This window comes from Marmota marmota, unplaced genomic scaffold (assembly GCF_001458135.2).
Source record: "Marmota marmota marmota unplaced genomic scaffold, marMar, whole genome shotgun sequence".
Lineage (NCBI taxonomy): Eukaryota > Metazoa > Chordata > Mammalia > Rodentia > Sciuridae > Marmota > Marmota marmota.
In genome coordinates this window covers 23,215-33,870 of record NW_026000173.1, presented here as the reverse complement: position 1 = coordinate 33,870, position 10,656 = coordinate 23,215, and the positions used below count along the sequence as shown (strand labels likewise).

The 10,656-nt window shown below is 37.7% G+C and overlaps 1 pseudogene; it reads left to right on the top strand.

Moving 5' to 3' along the window:
* Positions 1-719: 719 nt before the first annotated feature.
* LOC107159918 lies at positions 720-1,219 on the top strand (annotated as a pseudogene).
* The last annotated feature ends 9,437 nt before the right edge of the window (positions 1,220-10,656 follow it).

The window sequence follows — 10,656 nt, the reverse complement described above, 5'->3', positions numbered from 1 at the left end:
CTTCTGGACAAGCGCTGCTGCCACCGCAGGACCAGCTGGGTGTTGCGCGCCCAGGCTGAGGGACTGTCATCGCCACCAGGGCCACCGCTACCATCCAGGTGACTGAGGAGAAAGGCACCTCCTCGCTCCCGCAGCCGCTGGACTTCATTGCCCAGTCCCCAGCTCTCCATCGTTTTTCCTTGGAATATACGTTGCACATTTATGGCGATTCTGAGCGTGAGGGCAAACTTCTGCCAGGCTCAGCACAGCGTTGTGCTGTAATTAACATTGCCTTTAAGAATGTGGACACCTAGACTGGCCTCAGAAATAGTTGACTTTTTTATTTTAATCGAAAACATTTTTTTAATGACTCAGTAAATTAAGCATCAAGTAAACAAAAGTGGAAAATGACCTACACTTTTAATGTGTCTCACTAGTGCCTAAATGTAGTAAAGGCTGCTTATGTTTTGTACGTAGTTGGATTTTTTTGAACTCAGAAGGAATCCATCTACAGACATTGAAGCCCAAGTTGAATTTGGATTGGTGTGGATTCTAAATACTTCTGCTTATCTTGAAGGGGAAAGCTTCATAAAGAATAAACAAGTTGAATAGAGAAAATATTGATTGATAATAGGCATTTTTGTGGTCTTTTTTAATGATTTCATTTCAAGATTTATTGATTTTTTTTTCAATTTTCCCCATTATACTCACACACACGCTCACACTTTATATTTGCCATAATGAACCGTCCAGCCCCTGTGGAGATCTCCTATGAGAACATGCATTTCCTGATAACTCACAACCCTACCAACAAAACTCTCAACAAGTTCACAAAGGAATTTAAGAAGTATGGAGTAACAACTTTGGTTTGAGTGTGGGATGCTACATATGATAAAGCTCCAGTTGAAAAAGAAGGAATCTACCTTCTAGATTGGCCATTTGATGATGGAGCTCCACCCTCTAATCAGTAGATGATTGGCTGAACCTGTTAAAAACCAAATTCTGTGAAGAGCCAGGTTGCTGTGTTGCAGTGCATTGTGTTGCAGGATTGGGAAGGGCACCCGTGCTGGTTGCACTTGCTTTGATTAAATGTGGAATGAAGTATGAAGATGCAGTTTAGTTTATAAGACAAAAAAGAAGGGGAACATTTAATTCCAAACAGCTGCTTTAGTTGGAGAAATATCGACCTAAGTTGGGATTACGCTTCAGAGATGCCAATGGGTATTGCTGTGTTCAGTAGAAAGAAATACAAAGGAAGGCTTATGTGATTGTGGCATTTGGAGGGAACTCTTGGTACCTGAAAATGTGAATCTGGAATTTTATCTGTGTCATTGAAGTAGTGATGGATTCAGTACTCCTCAACCACTCTTCTTAACAATTAGGAAAAAAAGTAAACAACTAAGAAATCCCTCTACAAGATGAATAAAATGTTTAAGAAAAGAAAAAAGGAAAAAAAAAACCAAATTTAACCAAAAGGATTTAATTCACTTGTTTTGACAAAGGATAACACACTCAGCAATTTACCAGGAGGTGGAAAGAGTTTGCCCCATGTTCTTGAATGTATTCAGGTTCTTGACACTTCTCAGAAATTTGAATTTGGCTAGTAGAGTGTGAAATGCATATAGTCATATGTGTAAATTTAGTGAACAAAACTATCAATTGTGAAAAAATTAGTTCAATGGTGCTCCTGAAATAATTTCAAAATTGCTTGATGATCTCAAATGATCTTTCTTATAGTTTAAATGTACACTTCTAATTCTGCCACCAGATTATTTTTTTGATTATAGCAGTAGTCCACAAGAAACACTGAGCACCTTACAGTAATATGAATTTCAATCCTTTGAATGTTCCCACAGAGATTCTAAAATTTTTATTTTTCACTTAGTTCAATCACAATGATCTTCCAGAAAAACATTCCCTCTATTCTATGTGTGAGTTTATTTTGCTTCCATTGGGCATGGCTTAATTCTTTAAGTGTTACAGTGGTCTACTTTGTGCTTTGGATATATGGCCCTTGCTGCTCTGCTGCCACTTATTTTTTAAATGGACAAGTTTCTTTCTCTTCCTTTCCTTCTTCACTTCCCTAATATCTCCCCATTCCAATCTTCCCTTCCTTAAACTCTGGGGAAACAGAATACCTTTCTTCCCCACTCTAGGCAGAGTTTATCTGTTGTTGAGCACCTACCTACCACAGGAACAGGAATGAAATAATTCAGACTTTGGGGATGGCACCAAAAGATCTAAGAAATGACCATTTCCCAAATTAACAAGTGAATTACAACAGAGAACACCTGGGATTTAGCCTTTGAATCATCTCTGTAAAATCCTTTTCCCCCAACCCCATGGGCAGAATCATAGACTCTGGGACAGGAGTCTCATGAGTTTCTTCTTTGTTAGCAAAACTAAAACAAACAAACAAACAAACAAAAAAAAAACAACAAAAAAAAAAACACAACAACAACAACAACAAAAACTTCTTTCTCCTTTTTCTCAAAACCATGTCCTTACTATTGGATTGGCACCAGGGCAAGGGCCTAGATTTCGGTAGTATAATGATAGATTGTACAATTTATAATAGATATGAATATTCGTAAGATTACACACAAAAAATTGTATGAAGTAGCTATAATTCCTATATAGATTATAACATGATATTCTTTGTCCTTATAAGACCTATATTTTATTTTAAATACTGTAGAATCAGAGATGAATGGGGTAATTACTTCCTAATGTAGTATATAGAAACAAACATTTTGTTATCTCAACTAGGCAATTCACATTCAATTATCCACCACTAGATAATTTCTCTTTTTATTAGACAAAAGCTCTTTGCTAATAATGCACATATTAAATATGTGCATATCCTATTGTCATATACATATATGACAATATGTTGTTATACTGATGGAAAACTATATCAAACTAACATAATGGAGAAGTATTACATTCTAATAGTTAATTAAAATTGCTTCTCTTGACATTAAATCAATTTCTCATAATATAGTCTGTAATAAGGAACTACAGTTCCCAAGTATATAAGAGCAATAGAATTAAAATATGTGCTATTCTTTGAGGCCTCTCTAGCTGTGTGATGTCACAATTTAAGTGGAATTTCAAAGTAGTCATGTTACATGAGGTTGTTGAAATGAGATAGACCTATGGAATAACCTAATGGTTAACACTTTCTTGAAAGTGCAAGGGGACAGATAGAGGTGAATGGTGGGAAAATAAGGTTAAGAGAATAATTCTGTAAAATGAGTCTACTGTGCTAACCCCCACTAACACATATGCATTCTTTGCCTACAGAAATCTGCTTGCAGCCTCACCTGGCCTAGGCATCAGCAAAGGTCAGTGTGTGAGTATATGTCATATATTTTCTCTAATTTTTTTTTTTAAATTTGTCTTAATACATTTTTTCTAAATTTTTTAAAGAAATTTTATTTGTTCTAAATCATTATACATGACAGCATAATGCATTTCAATTCCTTGTACACATATGGGGAACAACTGTTCATTTCTCTGGTTATACACAATGTAGAGTCACATCATTCATGCAATCACACATGAATCTTTCCTGTCCTCATGCCCCCTCACCTTCATTCATTACCCTCTGCCCAATCCAAAGTTCCCCCATTCTTCCCATGGCCCCCATCCAATAAATGGATCAGCATCCTCATATCAGAGAAAACATTTGGACTTTGGTTTTTTTTTTGGAATAGCTTATTTCACTTAGCATGATATTCTTGAACTCTATCCATTTACCTGCAAATGCCATATTTTTATTTTCTTTTAATACTGTTATATTCCATTTTTTATGTTTGTATTTTAATCCCCTTATCTTTATTCTGGCTTCCTTAGATATATTTTTTTAAAACGATAGAAACATATAGGTGACTCTATGACCAGTGTGATTCTGCAATCTGTACAATCAGAAAAATGAGAAATTATACCCCAATTGATTCAAATGTATGAATTGCCAAGATCATTGTAATGTCATGTGTAGCTAATAAAAAAAAATTAAAAAGGGGATAGAAACAAAACACTATCAATTGTTCTATCTATATTTAATTGAATATATTTCAGGGGCCATGTTAGCTTTTAAAAATTATATTAAACAAGTTAAATGATTTTGAAAATTTCAGTGCTACATGATATAACTTTGTCACTTCAATTCATTCAATTTTTAAACCTTGAAGATTAAGGTTTTCATAGAATTTGGGTTCTGGAGAAGACAGGTTAGTACAACTTTCATTTGCTGATCAAGACTTAGAGGTCAAGAGAAGTTAAACAATTTATCCAAAATTAAGCAACTCATTAGTAGCAGAGTCAGAAGTGGAAATTCCACACCTGGTTTCCTGTCTTTTGTTTTTCCTACAACACAACTGCATCTCCTTTTAAGATGTCATTTATGTTCAAATGCCATCAGCATGTCACTATTTTTATATTATATACATTCTTTCTCTCTTTCCCTCTCTGCAGTGTTTGTACTTGGAACACCCACAAAAGGAAAATCTTCCAATAAATGGAGAAACATGCTCTCTCCTTCAATGTCCCTGAAGGTCCCTCAAGTGTTTTTCAGTGGATTGGGCAAAAAGTCCATAGGTTTTATTTTCAGTTCTTCTGATGATTTGGTGTACAACTTTAGGAATATTTGCCCCTTGGAACTTCCTAAGGTGTTGGATTCTAGTTAGAGACAGACTCTGTGAAAGAGCTTTATCTAAGATAATCAAAACAAGATGAGCAGGATCATTTAGAACATCCAATTTGGGGAAGTACACTTATTTTTAACCCAGAAATTTGATTCTTATGCCTCTCTTGCTAGTTAGGAGTACATTCCTAAACCTCTTATACTAAGCCATAAAACCAGGATTTGGGGAACTTTAGATTTTTTTAACTGTTTTGGTGAAATTGAAAAAGGAAGTGCTGATAAAAAAGGCCTACATCTTTTATCCAACTTCTCTACTCGGTGGGACATGGCCACGGCCAGTCTCTGAGATAAAGTCCTGCAAAAGCCTCATGAATGGTCTAAGGTCATGGGAATTTGCTTGTCTCTAGGAAAACTGAGTTGAGAGCTGTGGTCCTGAGCCATCTTTAGGATGTCATTAGAAGGGGTGGCCTGCTTTATCTCTCCAGGAGAAGTTTGAATAGCCTTCCTGAGTAAGTGAAACATGTTTCTTTAATTTTAGTAAGTACCCCTTCGCTGCAAGTACCTGAAACCAAGGTGATTCTGCTCAAGCAAGAAAGACAAATCTACACTAAGAATGTGGCCTGTGTAGTATAGCTCAGGGAAAACACAAAGCTAGGCGAAGAGGATGCAGAACAGGGCCTAGAAAATTCCTGGAGGGAACCCAAATGGGATTCTCTTCACCTCTGGCTCCTTTGCTATAAGAATCAGCAAGAATAGGCTTCAGGCTCTCCAGCATATAAGTTCATGCAGAGGTCCTAAGGTTACAGGCCACATAGAGGTTCCTTTCTTTGTTTTGATTCCACATTTTCTGGGAAGAGAGACCTATGTGAGTCTGGTACCATTCCACTAAGGCTTACAATAAATGGAGGGGAAGTGAAGTTAAATGCACATGAGTTTTTCTATGACTATTCTTATCAAAAAATAAATGTGCAGAAGGGCATAGCTTTGAATTTAGAAAGACACACAAACCCATACCCTCACATATTTTCATATAGTCTAAGCCACATTCCCAATGGTTTTAAATGATTATTGCCTACTTGATTTTCATGGTGATGCTCATTAGTAGGATTCTCAGGCAACTCATAAATAAAATTCACTGATTCATGCAAGGAAAGAAGAAATGGAAGGAAAGCAGGAAGAAAACCTATCACTTAAATGAATTATTCCTTTAACTCAGTCAGAAAACAGAGGTTCTGGAATAGCTGATATAAGCCTTATGAAGGACCAAGTGACCTGCTCAAACTATGAAAATGACCATTTCTAATTAGAAAATAAATAAGTAAAACAAGGAAACTTCCCACTGAATTCTGGGTTGGACATTCCTTATGTCACTTTCCAAAATCACAGAAATGTTTGTAACTGGACTTTTGTTTTAAAACCAAGGGACTTAAATACACAAGGAAAAGAAAATGGGGAAGGAGAGAAGTAAACAAAGTTTGGAAGCTGGAAAGCAGAAGACTGTGTGAGGGGCCACACACCTGGCCAAAGCTGAAGGCCAAGTACCTCTGGTGGGCCAGTGACAGGAGCAACCTGAGGACCCTTAAGAATGGGAATCACCATGCCTTGCTGAAGGCAGGGATGAGGGTAATAGTGAGATCAGGGATCCATCTCTAAATATGGCAGTCTCATTTTTTCTGGTCCTTTATGCCAAAACCCGGCAATTTTTTATCCACCCTAAACCTTATGTGCAGTTCAACAGCAAACTCTGTTGACTCAATTTCAAAACCATCTTCAAAGTCTGATTATTTCTATAACCTCCCTTATGACCAATGTAGACCCAAACTGCCATTACCTCTCACCTGGATCTGTCCACTTCCTCTTCTCTCACTTCTATTGTCAATCAAGCTTTTGTTCCCACTTCTCTTCAGAACTTACCCAAAAGTGACCTCCACATTGTCAATTCCAGTGGTTATTATCAATGCTTACTTTATGTGAAACACTCCTCTCTTCTGTTTTACAGAGTTATACTCCTTTTTTTCTTTCTTCTTCCTTCTTTCTTTGGTGCTAGGGGAATGAGCCAAGGGATGCTTAACCACAGATCCTTAAAAAATATTTTATCTAGTGAAAGGGTCTCACTAAGTTGCTTAGGGCCTCACTAAGTTGCTGAGGCTGGTTTTAAACTTCTGATCCTCCTTCTTCAGTCCCCTAAGCCACTGTGATTACAGACAAGCACCACTGTGCCAAGCTTCCCTCTTTTTTTTTCATTGACATTGCATCCTTCTAAGCTTCTTTTGCTGGTTCCCTGTCAACTTGATAGCATCTATGTATCAGAGTGCTCCACACCTCAGTTATCAATTTTCTTCTATACTTATTCTCTAATTGATTATATCCAAACAAATAGTGTTAAGCATAAACTAAGAACTCTAAAATTTATACCCAGACACATTAGCCTCTGCAGGGCTCAGGTACACAGTGGTCCAGGTCCATCCCTTTTCTGGGGAGGCAGACACTCATCAGAGCATAGCTTCTGGTGCAGAGATGCCTCCTCTGACCAGCAGACTACCACAGGAGCCAAGATCCAGCCCAGACTACCCACATCAGCCCACATGGGATCCGGGATCTCAGTAGGCATGGATCACCCCTCCCCTGAAAGGGCATAAACTGCCAGAGCCTTACCTTTGGCACAAGACCACTTCTTCCGACAAGCAGACTTCTGGAGGAGGTCAAGCCCAGTGGTTCAGACCTACTAAAACCAGCCTCTGCAGGGCTCAGTCATACAACACGCTTGGTCCACCCCTCTTCTGGCATAGCAGAGAATGCCAGAGCCTAGCCTTTGGCTCAAGACCAACCTTTCTGACCAGCAGACTACCATGGGAGGTCAAGCTCAGTGGCCCAGATACACTCACACCAGCCTCTATGGGGCCAGGCACAGTGGACTGGGTCTACCCCTTTTCCAATGGGGCACACACTCACTAGAGCCTAGCCTCTGGTGAAGGGCTGCCTCCTCTGACCAGAAGACTACCATGGTGGGTAAATCCAGTGGCCCAGATCTATCCACTCCAACTTACACAGGTCCCAGATCCAGGATGCAGTAGCAACAATTGAGGGACACCAGCAGGGTCTGGAAGCCCAACATCAAAGTGAAGTACAGACAATCTGCATGGGTACTACAAGAACACAGGGAAGAAACTGTAATATCTCAGATCCACACTGCAAGAAAGGAAGACACATAGACAACAAGAAAAAACAAGGGAGGAAAATGCCCCTAAACAAACCAGGACACTATAATAACAGAATCTGTGGACAGTGAAATTGATGAAATGTTGGAGAAGCAGTTCAGAAGGTTCATAATTAAAATAATCTCTGAATTAAAGAATGACATAAATGAGCAAATACAAGTAAAAATTGATCACTCCAACAATGAGATAAGAGAGCAAATACAGGTAGCAAAAGATTACTTCAAGTGATAGAGAACCTAAAAAAAAAAATCAGAAATCCTTGAAATGAAGGATACAATAAATCAAATAAAAAACTCAATAGAAAGCATAACCAAAAGACTAGGTCAATCAAAAGAAAAAACGTCAGATAATGAGGAAAAAGTTTACAATCTAGAAAATAAAGTTGAAGAAAATAAAGAAGAAAGTTAGAAACCATGAACAGAACATCCAAGAACTAAGGGACAGCATCAAAAGACCAAATCTAAGAGTTAATGGGATAGAAGAAGGCACAGAGTTTCATACCAAAGGAATTCACAATCTCTTCAATGAGATAATATCAGAAAATTTCCCAAGCATGAAGAATGAATTGGAAAACCAAATACAAGAGGCTTACAGGGCCTGGCCCCTGCCGTGCCAGACCAGAGTAGGAAGCCCTGCTGGGCCCTCACCATGCCAGACAGGAGGAGGAAGCCCTTAAAACCCATCAACGGGAGCGTGGCTACCAGCATGGTTCCGCAGCTGATACAGGTGCCCAGGGTTTCCAACTCCCCCACCCTTACCTGCGATAACTCAAAATTTTTCCCACGAGCTTTTGGGGGGTATAGCTATCAACGCAAAACAACGACTGTACAGGCACCTGGTTTCCATCTCAGAGACTAGAGAAGGGAGGATACAGGTGGAAGCTCATGTCCTTTCACACATGCTACATCCAACACAGAGGCTCAAGCTAGGAATAGACAGTGCCACCTACTGGAAGAAAGGAAAACAGAGTTCTGAGAGACTTTTTTTTTTTTTTGCTATCTTTTCTTCTCACTCTTTCACAACCTCAACATATGTGAAACCAAGAACTGTGCATGAAATACGACTTTAACATCTGAATTACCAAAATAATATAATATAGAGGAATTGCATATGACCCACCTCCCCCCCTGTTTTCTTTTTTATTCCTTATTTTCTTTTTCTCTCTTCTTCTTTGTTATTTTTTTTCTTCATTCTTACTCACTCTATCCCACTTTCAATCCCCTAACTTTTACTATCTTTATGTAGGGTAACTTTCTAAATACAGATAAGAGGTTGAATCTATACATTCTTCCATAAATTACCAGTTTATTGGTTAGAGTTCTCCAAAGTTGCTAAGTTAGATTAACCTCATGCCCTCACTCCTTTCCCCCTAAGCATAATATCCTTCATCTGAAATTCAGTTTTCTATATGCCACCAGAAATAGTATGACTTTTATGAAACTAATGACTATATTTTTAAATAATAATTGAAACCAATATCTGTAGATTTAGATTCTAACTATAAATGTATTAATAATGAAAACTTGTGCTTAGATGATGTACTATTGATATTGGGAACTGTTAACATTTTTCTTTCTCTGGAAAAGAGAGATTTTGGAGCTATACAAGAGCAATGTAAATATATAAGGGAAAAATCATTAACACAGCAGTTTCACAAAGCTGGAAAGAAACATGAGAAGTATGAAAAGACAAGGAAAGAAAGGACCACAAACAATGCAGGTCAATTCAACATTAGAAGAGGTAATATCTGCAGCAGATGGAATGTCAGATAAAGAGTTCAGGATATACATGACTCAGATGATCTGGAGTCTAAGGGAAGACATTAGACAGCAAATTCAGACAATGAAAGTTCACTTTGACAATGAATTACATAAACAAATCCAAGAAGCAAAAGATCAACTATGCAGGGAGAAAGAGGATATAAAAAAAAACAAACAAACAAACAGAAATCCTGGAAATGAAGGAAACAATAAACCAAATTAAAAACTCAAATGAGAGCATTACCAGCAGAGTAGAACACTTAGAAGATAGAACATCAGACAACGAAGACAAAGTATTTCAACTTGAAAAGAACATAGATAGCTCAGGGAGAATGTTAAGAAAACATGAGCAAAACATCCAAGAAATACAGGATAACATAAAGAGACCAAACTTAAGAATTACTGGGATACAAGAGGGTATAGAGGTCCAAACCAAAGGAATGAGCAATCTATTCAATGAAATAATACTAGAAAACTTCCCAGACTTGAAGAATGAAACAGAAATCCAAATTTTAGAAGCCTACAGGATGCCAAATGTACAAAATCATTAGAGATCCACACCAAGACACATTATAATGACGATGCCCAACATACAGAATAAGGAGAGAATCTTAAAAGCCATAAGAGAGAGGAAGCAGATTACATTTAGGGGTAAATCAATCAGGATAACAGCTGATCTTTCAACACAGACTCTGAAAGCTAGAAGATCCTGGAACAATATATTTCAAACAGTGAAAGAAAATGGGTTCCAACCAAGAATCATGTAATCAGCGAATTTAAGCTTCAGGATTGAAGGTGAAATAAAACTCTTCCATGATAAACAAAAGTTAAAAGAATTTGCAGCTAGAAAACCAGTTCTTCAAAACATCCTTGGCAAAACATTACAGGAAGAGGAAATGAAAAATAACAATGAAAACCAACAGTGGGAGGTAGTACAGTAAAGGAAAAACTAATCAAAGAGGAAAAACAAATCATGTTAAGTAACATAAATAAACAAATATGGCTGGAAGTACAAACCATATCTCAAATAGTAACCCTAAATGTTAATGGC